At 41.1% G+C, this 14,760-nt stretch overlaps 1 protein-coding gene across 1 annotated transcript in view; it reads right to left on the bottom strand.

Moving 5' to 3' along the window:
* Positions 1-13,610, bottom strand: part of DNM1L (dynamin 1 like) — a 747,198-nt gene extending 733,588 nt beyond the window's left edge. Inside the window, exon 1 of the mRNA XM_078673807.1 lies at positions 13,605-13,610. The gene's annotated coding sequence lies outside the window, so the exon portion shown is untranslated. The remainder of the gene's footprint in view (positions 1-13,604) is intronic.
* Between the last annotated feature and the right edge of the window lie 1,150 nt (positions 13,611-14,760).

The raw sequence follows: 14,760 nt of genomic DNA, 5'->3' as shown, positions 1-14,760 counted from the left end.
TTATGTTTGTTTGCATGCCTGTTCCAAACTCACATGTAAAATGTGTAGTTTTATGAGAGGTACCATAGTGAGATATGAATTGAATTAGCCGGCTTCCCCTAGAGGGAAAACTTAAAATAGGTTTTAGGTATGAAAACATATTTCTTCCTTGGTGAAATTTTTCCCCAGGGAATTTAAATATGCCCATAATACATATGAGGATCCTTTGTTCTGTCGAATTTTATGTATGAAGATATGCAGAGCGGTTTTTGGTGTTCTGCCAGCCTGAATTAGTGAATTGAAAGTATTTCTACTTCAGTTTTTAGAATACTGTTGAGAATAGGGTTTCTCCTTGTAAATATGACTTACCACTGGTATTTACACAGGTGGTTTGGATGCAGTCTGTTTTGTTTCTGGCTTTAGTGTTGACCCATGGTTTAAAAGGTGTGTTTAAATGTCTAGCTGGTTTGTGGGTTTTTCCCATTCATGTAACTTTTGCTTGTACATTGCGTCGTCGCTATTTATAAAACATGGCTAAAGCTCGCTGTAATGTGTGTCTTTTCTGTTTTACCCCTTTCTGTTTATGTCTGAACTGAGCTCATATGTATTTTTGTGGTTATTTTTGATGTTTTCAGTCTGTTCAACATACTGTTAGATTAATTAATATTGGATAAAAATTCGATAGAAATTCAGGAGTGACCTATGTGATGTGCTAACATAACTATATGTTGCTCTTTAAAGTTATAGGGTAAGGAATAGCGCATATGTACAACTGTTAAATGTTTAAGGGATGAAACTAAAAATTCTTATTCACTAGGAATATTAAAGGCCTATAGCAGAAAAATGAAATTGTGTGTTTTTGTAGACAACACACTCATAGCGTGTTTACTTAATATACATTGCATTAAGATGCTTACAGGCAAAACAGTTTAGCTGGAGTGAGTTTTTCAGAACTTAAAATATGTATTCTTAAACACGCATTTCAAAGCTTGGAATGTCTGTTTTTAGTAAGGCTGCCTCCAGGAAATTTAACACTGGGTAGGGCCTGCCGTCAAGGGCACAGCTGTTATTTTCGCAGGCCTCGTTTATTTAGCCAGGACTTCTTCCTTAGTTAAACGTGCAACTTTGCATCTCAGAGTGTTATTTTGGAAGCAAGGTTTACAAAAATAAGGTTAATTATTTGTATCACAGACAGACATTTCAATTTCGGTTTTCCTTCTCTTTTAGCATTTTTCTCGTCAGCACATGTCTGGCTCTGTTGCTAAAATCATTGTCCTTTTCAAACAAAAGTGGCGCGAAGTTGTCGTATATTTAAAATTGAGCTTATGTACTTAGGCTTTTGAATAGTTGCTCTAAAAACATAAGCAAGGGGCAGATTTATGATAGGGATGCAGCTTGGTTTTAAATATAGGATTATTACAAAAACGAAATATGGAGAGTAATTTTGAATTATGACATAAAAAAAAATTTGAAAAAAAAATAAGTGCTTTTTAAAATCGTTTTTTGATATTCATAAAGTTCAATACTCATATTGTGACCTCCTAGCATTATAATTTAATTTAAGTTGTGCAGTACTGCATAATGAGGACATTTATGTATGGGACCTTCACTTGGCGCAGGCGTAAGAAGTCATTTTTTTTAAAGATCTATATGAGATATGTCTAAGTCTGATTTCTGCAATCTGTAAAGAACAATCTGAGGATGATTAATATTTAACACAAGTATAGGTTATTTATTTTTAAGTACCTCAAATTGCAAAAACGATATTGAGTTAAATAGACCATTTTAAAAGGCTTTCTTGCCATTTAAACTAGTTTTATAATGCCTTAGGCTTCAGTGAATGCATACATTCAAGTATAATACAAATGCGCACGTTTGCTTTTTCATAGCTTAGTGAGTCAATGTGCCCAGCGCAGAGGCTTATGTTTAATATCAGGGTTGAAAGTTTTGACTTCAGCGGGCCTACTGAGCCATTCATTCATTTAAGGTTGATAAAATGTGTAACATTGCATGGCACAGTGACACACATTTATTCTGAAGCTGGTATGGTGTGTTATGTTCCATAAATTATTCACAGGCTCTGAGAATAAATAAATTGTAGTTCTCTAAAAGAAGTAATATATTTAAAATGTCTTTTTTTAAATAGGGTTGATTATTGCACAGACTTGCAGAGACTTATTGTCTTTGTCAGTTTCACAGGGAGGTTACAAGAAAGCTTGGTGCTCCAGCCAGATTTTGACCTTTAAGTCAGTGTGGTGGGGGCTTAGGAGTATGTGACAACAAATGGTGAAATGATTGCTTGGAAAAGCGTCACGCAAAGGAGCCATTCACGTCGACATTTGAAGAGTGCATTCCTGACACGGCTTTTTATAAACAGCAGGGCCTAAACTGGGGGGTTGGTGTAAGGGACACGCAGAGGCTGTGAAAGAGTTATTGCTTAAGATATTTTGTACATTTACAAAAGCTGGGTGGTTCCACTTGAGATTTTGTGTGTTATGTGAAGTATTGGCTGTATGATGAAACAAAGATGTGTTTTTATGACTTCTTTGAAATGAATTATTTGTGCATTTTCATGTTTTTTGCATTTCTTCCATGAATTTTCCCTGCTTTTCCTGTGTGTCTGACGCGACACAGTAAGTTATATTTGACAGCTGATCTTCCCTGACTGCTTGATCTGCTGTCAAAGGGGTGAGGATGGATTAAAAGAAGGTGTTATTTAGGTATAAGTCTGACAAAATTAAAATGGGCCCGAATGTTTTTTTTTTTTATGTTATTGGAGTGTTTATTGTGCAGAAAGTGCATGAAATGGTGTTGCATGCTATTGTGTTTTTTCTGTGCTTAGGTATACAGCAAAGTATATCTGATGGCTTGGCATGACATGTCCTATATTATGTATGTTTGTGATCCATGTTGGTGCTTTTGTAAGTTTTGCTGTGTTGTGAAGGGATGACATGACGATGTATATCCTTTGAGCAACAGTGGTTAAAACTTGTTAAGTGGTAAAACTTGCTGATACTAAATTATGATATATGATATTGTTATATTGTGAGCAAGAACAGACAGCACTTCACCAAGTGCATGCCTATGTGGTTATAATATATACAGCAAAGTGTGTCACCTTTACTCACGTTACTGCTCTTTTCCCTTAAGGAAAAGGCAGCCTCACATTTATATTTCCTTGATTGGACCTAAGGAAGCAATTATAGATCTGTGACTCTTATGCAAGGTGACCTAATTTCTATATAGTATTAGTTAAATGATGTTCTGTCTTAAAAGGAAACCAGGTTTCATTTTCCCCGAGAAAGGAAGGAATGGGATCACTAGCTGAGATTACCGTAGATGGTGTAGTGGCCAGCGGTAGAGTTATAATATGTGTACTATTTTTGACTTTTTTGTATCACCCATGCTCTTGGCATTATGTCACAAACTTGACTATCACCCAAGTACTTTTTGTCCTTCCTATAGATTTTTCTTTTGCTGCTTCTCCCCTGATTGATGTCACATTGTGCCTAGTATTTGGGGGTTTTAGCTGTGTTCTAGTCCTATTTTCTTTTTTGTTTTTCTTTCACCATTTAGAGGTTTACATTTCCAGACTACAGTGATGTATCAGGTTCCTCTATAATATGTGTAATTCCCTTTTGTATGACCAAACTGGTTTTCAAAATTTTTCTTTAGGCCTACTCGGATGTTTTCTAGTCTGACTGTTAGGGTAGTGATAGATTATAGTAAGATCAGTTGTCCACCTCAATAGGAGATACTTTCACGTGTATTTAGTATGACAAATTCAAATGCCTATTCTAATTTGGTTTTTAGTTCTTTTCCCTGCTGCTTTAATTTTTGGTGGGATCAGATGTGTCCTAATCATAGAAATACCAGGACTCTAGTTCTTGTCTGTTGTTTCTACATTGCTATTAGCTTTTGTATTGTATAGTCCACCTGACGCACAATTAGTCTACATGTCCCTGATAATCTGTATTATGTGATTTCTCTTTTTGAGGTGTTCTAGATAAGGAATTTAGGAACACCTACACTTAATAATTGAGGACAGTGTGTTTACCCCCTTAGACAATGTCACTATGTGTAAAAACATCCACTCAAACAGAATTTTCTATGTAGCTGTCTACCTTTAGATGGTAGAGGGTATGCTCTCACATGGAAACATAATTGAAGAGGCTAGAGGTGCTGTTTTACCTACTACCTTTTGTCTTTGTACTCTATGACAATATTTTGTTTTAGATCACTATAGTCCCATGGTGTATGGCCACTCCTTTGAAGATTGCAGGCCACCTGCTTGCAAATCCCCTGCAATGAATTGTTTTTTGTATACTTGCCAATAGGTCCAGCCTGTGTTTTTCTTTACTCTCACATAGATAGATGGAAGTGGTTCTTGGGTGCCTTGCTAATATATGGGGCATCCCAAGACTAGGAAGTATTTTCTAACACTCTGTTGATAGACTGTTTCTGTGCCTTGTCTAAAGACAATTTGTTCTGTCCACCAATAGATATTTGCTGCTGTATAAACCACTACCAGAGGGGCCCGGACATCAGATTCAGCCTGGGGAGTCAGCGTCAGCACCAGTGCAGCTTGAAGCCAAAGTGAAGGTAACCAGCACAGGCATTGCTGGCAACTAGGACCTCAGTGAAGGCGGAAGCCCTGTGATTAAGTGTGTACCCCTGCCACTGTTTTGAGCGAAAGACGGGGTCACAAATCAGAAAGGAGAAATCGTGGATCATGCCCAGCTGAGAGTCACAGACCGACCAGAATGGCAAGTAGGTTTTGCTTGAGGTGACCCCTTCTGAAATAAGGGTTGCTTCAGAGATCCTAGAATAAGGCCTCTGATTTCTGGTCCTAAAGTGAATACAAGTTTGCACCTTTGTTTGTTGGTCAAGAGATACCTGGGTACACTGGATGCAAATGTGTAGCCCCAACGAATGAGCAGTGCGCCAGCAGAGCAATATAGGAGATAGGGAAGGACTTGAGATTAGGGTTCAAGTGCTGTGTCTCTGGTGCCTGTTAGATTGAAGTGAAGAGAAGTGGTGCACTGTTTGAGACACTGGACAGGATCGCTAAGAGCATTTGCCTGTTGGGTGACTGCCCTATCCTGAAAGAAGAGACTTTTTTCCTTGAAACTGGACTGTGATTCTTGAGTTGCGAGTTGTGCAGCTCCACCGTGGAAACAACAAGAGCCTGCCTGTGAGGCTCAAACGGACACAGGGAGAAGACTCCCCCTCTGGTTGGTTGTACAACGGCTTCAATTTCCCCAAGGACTTCCTCTTTTTGTCAATAATGTATCCCTTTTAGTTGTCCCATTTTTGAAGAGCAGCCCTTTGCAGCTCTTGGTCCTAATTCCTATGGCCCTGTGTGGTCCTCCTGGTCCCAGATATGCTTGATGTTCTAGCCCTCATAAAAGGAAAATGTAACAGTCAATTGGAAAATGTTTTTATTAGATATGAGCTGTTAGCTATTCTGAAATTTAAAATGAATAGTCACTGAAATGCATAGGAGCCCTGAAAATGTCTACTAGATGATTTTAGGATTTGCTTTAGCTTAGGCCAAGAAAAATGATAATTCTGTTTATAATAGTGGCCATTGCTTTCTCCTACTGTCTGTATGTTTATTATGATCCAATGCCCGTTTTTCTTGGATTTCTGCTGATACCCTTAGTGAAATGTTTAGACTGGAAAATGCTCCCCTAGGAATAAATTAGGATATTGATAAATTGTGAAATTGAATGTACAAATATTTTCTATGTTCTTACTGGATCATGGGAATGTCTTCAGCTAATGCTGAAAGGGTCGTCTGTCGTAATTTAGCAGCGATTAGATTAAGCATTAGCAGAAGACATCCTGTATTTAGAGACTATCTTGTCTTTTTATGGAATCCATTTTGTATTTGGCAGCCATTTTAGATGGCCATGTGCTCACCATGTACTCAGTCCTATCTTGCTGTTCTCTGCTCTGTATATTTAGCCTCTTCCTCCTACTTTGCACATGCTCAGTTGTGCTTGCAGCTGCTAATATTCTGTAACTGTCAGGATGTGCTTGCTAGCATTGGCAAAACTGTTAGCTCCTCCTACTTGTCGACTGTGCATTTTCTGTATGACCATCTATGTGTGTAACTCTTCTTATGTGCACTTGTACTGCCCCTTTTTAGCCACTGTGAGGGTATATAAGAGATACTGTGGCCTTCAGTCCTCAGACCATCTCATACAGAGTGCTGCGGCTTCTGTGTGACATGGCCTCACTTGTTGTAATTTAATAAATATGTTTCTCTTGATTACAGATTCTGTGCCAACTTTTTTCATGCTGCTTTAAAGGATCAGGTGTTAGTGCAAACCCCTGAGATGGGATTTTTGATTTCCATCAATATGAGTGGCATACCAGCCGAGGGCACCTCCCTGCTGAAGCAGCAATCACATTGTCAAGTGGCACATTGCACACATGCCCTCCCTTTTAAAAAAATAATAAAATAACTGGGGCCTTACATATGTCCTCTAGGCGTTAGACCACCACCTGCCCACAGCCTCTGAGAGGTGTATCGCCATGTAGGCCAAGATGCCGCATACTGCACAGTACCTGGGGTCGCTGATGCCAGTCAGTCAAACCACTTTATTTGATTAATTAAAATCATAAAAGTACAATACACAATATAATAAAATCGTAATCAATAAGACATATGAGAGATATTAAAAAATAATTAATATGACAGGATCAATTATATAATACATCAAAGCTTAAAAACTCAATTAAGAAAAATTTCATAGAAGAATAAAACAAGAGTTTTCATACAAAGTTTAGCATTGGATACCTTCTTTTCCTTTCACGAACCACTGCAACTAGAAAACTGGCAATATTGAAGATATCCCATGTATCATTAAGCAGTTGAAGATAAAATAACGCCGGTCTAACCTGTGAAAAGCCCTTTCCCCTCAACAGAGGTACTAAAAAGCTCCGACGAATTTCATTGTAATAGTCACAGAACATTAGAAAATGCAGTGTATCCTGTGATGAGAAATTATCACAGGGACATGGACATATGTCATCTGGTTTACATCAGCCCGGCAGATTACGCAGCGAAAAGTGAATTAGGTTAAAACGAAACCTGATTAAAAGCCAGCAATGGAAAGGCTTGGTAACTCTTCTCAAGTGTGGCTCAATTAGTGGAGAAGTTTTTATCAAAAGATGAGCACTGACTGAGGGTTTCTTTAACTCCTTCTCTTCGCGTTCCATCATCAATAAATTCAGAAGTTGAGTTTTAACCTATTTCACATCCTCTTTTTTAATCCCATCCGGAGCGTTAAAGAGTTCTGGGCGCCCCAGTTTGAAGAACATCAGCTTAACATAGTGCAACCACGGGATACTACTGGCTTTATCCAGAGTAACACGGTCCAGAATAATCTGATGATTCAGGGTTAGATCTGGGTTAATCCAGTCTTAAGCCAGCATACCAGTGGGGCCAACCTCAACAAATCTGACACGCATCCAAGCTCCAGTTCTTGGTGAATAGCAAAGGTTGAGGTTGATTGAGGTACTGACAAAAGGGTACGTAAAAATCTGTTTTCGACTGTCTGCACCCCTTCTACATGTTTATAGCCCCAGATGGCAGAGCCATACATAGCAACAGCCAGGCATTTAGATCTGTAAATGTTGAGCATGGCTTTCAGGGGCTGAGCCCCAAGGCGCTGTGCAAACCCTTGTACAGCGGCCGTTGATCTAACCATTGCACCTTTTTTAACTTTCTGTTGGGGGACCCAGGTACCTCTATCATCAAATAAGACCCCCAGATAAGTAAAAGAGGACACCCTGGACACCTCTGCTCTATTACAGTAAAAGGATTTTGCTTTTTTATTTCTTTGGCCCATTGACATGACGTGAGATTTCGTTATATTCACTATTAAATCCAAGGACTTCATATAGGCCCCAAAGGCATCCAGTCACCTCTGGAGTCCTTTAGCTGTACGGGCTAATAATACAGCGTCGTCTACGTATAGGAGAACCGGAATACTCCTTTCTCCTACTCGCAGAATATCCAAGCTTGTCTGGTCTAGGGTCTTATCTAGATTATTAATATAAATGGTAAAAAGTAGTGGCGCCAATATACACCTTTGACAGACACCTCTACCGGATTTAAAGTGCCTGGGTGACCCTGACTGTCGCTGAGAGATCCCGGTGTACATCAGCCAAGAAATGGATTAGGCAGGAGTCAATGCCCATATCAAGCAGAATAGTCCACAGCTTCGATCTGTTAACCAGATCGAACGCTGAAGAAAGGTCCATAAAGGCCATCTACAACATGCCTTCTTTGGCTATGGTATGTTTGCCTATTATTAGATGTAAGTTAAGGCACTGGTCCATAGTACTTCTACCTTGTCTAAAACCATATTATAGGTTGTATAAAACCTCATTATCATTCACTCATTCCGCGACTTTAGCTAAAATCACTTTGCCTAAAAATTTAATGGCAGAGTCAATTAAAGATATCGGTCTGTAACACAGAGGATCCCCTCTCTGACCCTTTTTAAAAGATCGTGGATAAAGACCATGAAGCAGGAAACCCCTGTGCACTTGATACATTAAAAACATTAGTTAATATCTTGGCCCAGAATTTTGGGTTACATTTATACAAATCAGCAGGGACAGAATCAGGGTCAGGTGCTTTATTACTAGACATCTCTATTATCGCCCTTTCTACATCCTCCTCCTCATAAACCACAGGAGGTAAAATCCTTTTAACTTCCATGCTAATGGGGGAGTCCACGGTGACTTTAGATCCATACATTGCTTCAAAATGTGAGAGCCACTGGGCCTCTGTAATATTGCATTCCAGAGAGCTATTCTCTATACCGGAAAAAAGGGTTTATTAACAATGGCCCAGAATCTTGAGCTATCCTTTAAGACTTCAACAGATAAGAGTGCATTCCTGGCCTCCTCTTTGATCTAATTTTTCCGCATAGAAACAGCGGTCTTATACTGTTTCCTTAACATGGTTATCTGCTCCTTATCTCAAGGTGTATTTTGCAGGGCTTGGGCCAAGTTGCGATGGGCCCTTGAACAGTTGTTGTCAAACCAACTTTCACGCATAGTTCGTCTCGGTGTTGTTGTCCTTTTCCGATCAGATGCTCCCTGAATACAAATGCCTTCAAAAGCTCTAAGGACCTCAACCCCTGGGGTGGTATTATCAAAACGTATTACAATATAATCTTTGGCCTTCTCACAGAGATTCAAAAGGCAGAGTTCCGGAATTACATTAGCCCATTTAAGCCTTCTCCCCTGATCACTTGTTACCACGAAACGAATTCCCGCTTTCTTTCCCGTTTTTCCCAAGAGACCACAATCTTTATCTAGCACTAGTATTACTGGATTGTGGTCACTGAAAGGCGACAGCCTGGCATTGTAAATCACTACCTGAGCTAACATGAGGGGGGAGATAAATATGTAGTCAATAACAGTGTCCCTCTCCCTAGCTTTAAAAGTGGGGATCTGATCAATTGGATCATTAAAGCTGGGTTCAAAAAGATCTGCACCAGCCAGAAGGTCCTCCAAGGCTTCCCCCTTTTGTGTGTGCTCAACGTGGGGTGTCGCAGAATGAGCTGGCCCTAAGTGGTCATCGCCATAACAGTTCAATTCACAAATATGAGTGTTAAAATCGCCCATAAGTACGATGTAATAAAAAGTGGTTTGCTTCAACCTATACTCTTTCAGAAAACATTTCAAGTAACATAAATGTTGATTTATAAAATCACTTTCTCCAGAGTTATAAAAGTTGACAAATAATATTTTGGGGAAGGTAGGGGTTAACAATTCAACTATCAAGCAATTATGGGAGCCCGCCTTCAGCCACTTTAGGGACCCTATCAATTTTAGCGAGAAAAGCATTAGGAGGCCCCCCCTTTGCTCTACCTGCCGAAGCAGAGCGTGCGGGGGAACAATACGATTTATACCCATCCAGCCAAAAATTATCTGCCTTATACCACGTCTCCTGGAGACCGATTATGTCATATTGTTTAGAGAAACCCAGCCAGCTAGAATCATCTCTTTTATTTCTAAGCAATATTCCAGCTGATGATCTTACATTTAGGAGCTGAATCTACATCTATAACCTGACCGTTTTGGCTGTCTCCGTGGGAGCACTCATGGGGCGCCTCCAGTCAGTCATTCACATCTAGCTTGGACAGTAGGAGAAATCTATTTCTTAAAGCTAAACCACCTCCTTCATACGCAGTCGGCAAGGATAATGATTATGGGACTGCTACCGGTCTCCAGCTAGGCCTATCTGAACGGGCCTCCAGTTCTCTAGTTCGAGAGGGACAATCACCGCTCTGGTAATACATCATTGGGCATACCTCACTTCGGAATCTACCTAATGCTTTTATTCCTCTTAATGGAGGGTAAAAGAAGCCCAGGGGCATAGCTCTGATGCCCCCTCCTCCCCAACACAGAACTGTCCCAAAACAACCGGCCAGCTATATCCCGTTTATCGAAGTTAACAATGATACAATCACCTTCAACCTGTTTGGGGCAGTTTCCAACCCACCCCACACGTCTAACCATTATAATATGAGATGAAACATCCAAATTGCCTTTACATTGTTGGTCACACCAGTATTTGGTTTTCCGTAGCAAAGCCGGGGTGGATTCATTGTCACGGTCTCCAAATGGAGGTACCCCTATATGAACAGCTACCACAGGAGTGGCTTCTGGGGGAAGATTAAGTCTACAGCTATTCGGTCTAGTGTTCCTCTCTTGTATACCTTGACTCCCACTAGTAGCCAAGGTCATACCATTAGATGGAAAGCTTAAAGGTCTCTGACCATCATGGCTGGAGATTCTCCCCCCGCTCGAGTCCCCTGGACTACCCCTGTCCTATTCAGGGGGCTAGGTTTTGTCCTATCCAAGGATTGCAATTGTGATTGAGTACCAGGACGATCCTCCTCTATATAAAACTTATGCTCTATTTGGACCTGAGGTATTGTAGTAAAATTAGAGGGTGTCACATGGGATTTTCGAGTCCCTTAAAAAAGAATCAATACGCTCACATTTCTTCAAAATACTCGCAACACGAGTATTAAATGTGTCAGTTATGTCTTTAGCAATGCTTGTAAGAATAGATTCCATCCACGAGCTAAATATATCCTCCACCAGTTTCCTCAATATTAAATAAGTGTTCTTATCCACAAAATCCTCCTGTGTAGAATTGCTCTTTTTTGGTCCTTTGTCACGTTTATTTACTTTTCTGGTGATCCTCTTTCTCCCTAGCGGCCCCATAATCGCCCCTTTTGTTGCCCTGTTCAAGTCTGACAGATTTTCTTCAATTGCACCAACCGTGCCCCTAGTTGGAGCAACATCATGTATTGATTCTCCGCTCACTACTTTCAGACTTTTTATCAGCACAGTTGGCTCCAGAGGTAGAGGAATTCTAGGGGTGTCCTCAATTACAATATTCCCCTCCGCAGAGTCTTGACTCATACCCAGTCCTAGTTCTTTTTCGGCATCAGCTATTTCCTTATTTAAGGCTCCTACCGCCGAGGTTAGAAATGAAATAGTAGACGCAGACTTCCTTCTGATTTTTGCTTTTAGCCACCCTAATCCTAGCTGCAGAGTTGTTTCCGCTTACCCATAGCTGTTGTTGAGGATTTTGATGTTAGGGGGTGGCCCAGCCCAGCCCAGCCTCTTCCTGTCTCGGACGGGCGCAGACGGGCCCGCTTCGCCCGGGCATGCCAGCTCGCGTCCCGTACTGCGGGAGCCCTGTGATGCTTTTAAAGCACCTCCGGTCGCGTGGTGCGGGCATTGGCAGCTGCGTCGGCCACTAAGGAGCCTGGGACCTGTAGTCCAGTCCCGCTCCTCCCGACCCCAGCAGTGGCGGCAAAACGTCCAAGTTTCAGGTCGCTGATTCAATCCAGCCGTACCAGTGCCCCTCTACCCGCCTGATCTATTTTTAACATTCTCAGCAGCATCTCTATGTAGGATACGCCTTTCTTGACGTCGGCTGCCTGCAGGCAGCTTACCACCAGCCACTCCTTGTAGGGGCCACTAGTTTGCTGACCCTGAATGCCCTGAAGAATGCTGTTGCGAAGGTCGCCCTGAACAGTGTTACTTCAAATGTGTCTTGGGCCGGCCAAACGGTCCTGCACACTTTGCATGTTCTCCACTGGGCTGTAATACACAGCCTGAGTGGAGAACATGCACAGGGTCCCAGTCCCCGTCTGAGCGCCAAAGCACGTGCTCAGACCAATCACAATGCTACATTGCAGCGTCGTGATTGGCTTAGGTGTGCTTCCTACTTTTAGGACTCACCAGGAAGAGAATCAACAGAGGAGGCTGTGAGGAGGTCAGTGTTTTTTTGTTGTTCTCCCCACAACCCCACCCATGCCCCGCCAGCCTCCACTGTCTAAGAGGTCTCTGAATATATAATTTACAACATGTTGGAATGCAGTAAGAGCGTTGCGCAAACCAAAGGGCATAAAAAAGTAGTCAAAGTGGACATAACAAGCTTTCACAAATCCCACTCCCATATTAGCACAAGATTATTAGCTTCTCTGAGATCCAGTTTCTGAAAATCTTAGCTGACGTTATTAGTTTGAGGACTATGGAAATGAGGGGGAGATAATATTGATTACAGATTGTGATGGCGTTGACTTCTCTATAATTGATACAAAGTCTGTATTTCCCATTGGCCTTGTCAACGAACATTGGTGCTCCTGCCAATGAAGTTGAATGATAGATAAGCGCTTTATAAAGACTTTTATGGAGATTTTTTTGCAAATATCGGAGCAGAATTATATCTTCTTTGACAATCAGTGGGTAGATGGAATCATGTGGAATGGGTTCTCCAGGAATTAGATCGGTTTTCCAATGTTCAGCACAAATGATGATGGTATGTTCATTTTCCTGTGTGTCTGAATCTGAAGACTCAGTCAAGTAGGATCAGTGACAATTAGAAAGGTGAGTGCATAAATCAAATCAAAACATGTCTTGTCGATGTGGCCTGTTTGTGTGGCCATTAATATCAGTAGATTTTTCCATGCACACTGCTCCTGAAGTACATTTTTTCTTTCACAGATTTCTTTTGAGGTGGAATTTGAATCTCTTAGAAAAGAAAAGAGCGGCTGACTAAGGTTATGCACACAGTATTTCAAAGTATGAGATGTAAGTCCAAAAGTTGTGCTCAAGACATCCAGAGTATGCCACACCAATACTCTCTTGCAAAGCAGATCCCAAAGTTCATGTTTCATCCCTGACGAAGTTCAATGTGAACGAAACACGTTGGCTGAGGAGTCTGTTTTAATGGGAAACAAATTTAATAAAAGGAATTTGTTTGAATCAAGATCTGGAGCTTTCGAGTACTCCTTTTGGTGCACCATCCTTTTTCACATGGAATTTGAATCTCTGCCTGGAACTTATTATCAGTTTAGCTTCTGGAGGCGCATGCACTGTGAAGGGTCCCTGAAAGGTGACATTGAGTACTTGCAAGGAATAATAAGCAGTGTTTGTCGGACACTTCAGTAATCAAACATCTCCTGAATCCGTCTTTCAGGGAGGAGCCAATATGTTTCTCAGCAGCTGTGGACAAGCTTTCACAAAATGTCCATTCTTCCCATAACAAAGGCAAAGACCTGCCTTTTTTCTGTTATTTCCCTTTTGGGAAAGTGGCTTGCGTTTCTCTTCAACCTGCATAGGTTCTTCTGACAGTACCATTGAATTGCTATTATCTGTTGTTTTCAGAGTCCATATTCGCCAGTCGCAACTTCTGCGTTCAGCAAAGTGGGGCTTATGTTGGGCTTCTACCTGCTATATTAACTCGATTAACATTGCAGATATGATAGGTTGATTCACCTGTAAACATAGCACGTCCTTTAACTTCTCTCACAGTCCCTGATGAAAGCTGGCCACAGATTCATCTGTCCATACAGCTTCAGCTGCCAATTGTTGGTATGGACTGATACAGTTAAAAAGATCTTGAATTCTCTGCTGCCTTGTTTAAAAGGCCAGCCTGAGCAGATTGGGTGGTATGTCTTTTGTCAAAATATACTTTAAATTAAGTGATTAATAGGGTCAGTTAGTCAGGAAAGACTTTTGTTTTAAAATAAGGGGTGTTGCCCAAATAATACATCCTTATTTAGATACAATAATGCAAAGTGATATTGGAGGTATCCCCAAGAAATATAAGTGGCATTAAATCCGGTATGTGTAAAGCGCAAACTACTCACCCCTAAGGGTCTCAAGGCGCTGGGGGCCGTCGGGGAGATTAAGGGCCAGATGTAGGTAGCTAAATACCGGTCTGTAACGGCCGAAAATTGGTGAATTTCCCGTTACCGACCGGTATTTAGCCCTTCCCAATGTAAGAGGCTGTAAATAAAGATACGGTAATTTACCGATTCCTTATTTTAAGGAATCGGTAAAATACTGATTCCTTATTTTAAGGAATCAGTAAATTACCGAATCCTTAAAACCTATGTAGGTAGCACTTAAGCGAGTGCATTTTTGCTTTAAGGATTTGTTATTTACCACCAACTACAAGTTGGTGGTAAATACCGAATACCTTTAAAAAAGCAATTATTTGCTTTTTTCAAAGTGCTGTGTGGCAGACATACATGCCCTTTGGGCCCTTTGGGCATGTATGTGCACCACATGTGCACACATGCACGATTCAGGGGTGCAAGAGGGTGTCAATGTGACACCCTGCCACCCTTGAAATACTCCCGTTATTACCGATTCGGTAATACCGAATATGTAATAGTAAATGGCTTCCCATTCATTCCTATGGGCCTCCAGGCCCATAGG

The sequence above is a fragment of the Lissotriton helveticus genome, chromosome 1_1 (assembly GCF_964261635.1).
Source record: "Lissotriton helveticus chromosome 1_1, aLisHel1.1, whole genome shotgun sequence".
Lineage (NCBI taxonomy): Eukaryota > Metazoa > Chordata > Amphibia > Caudata > Salamandridae > Lissotriton > Lissotriton helveticus.
The sequence above is the reverse complement of the archived record's forward strand: the minus strand, read 5'-3'. Positions and strand labels throughout refer to the sequence as shown.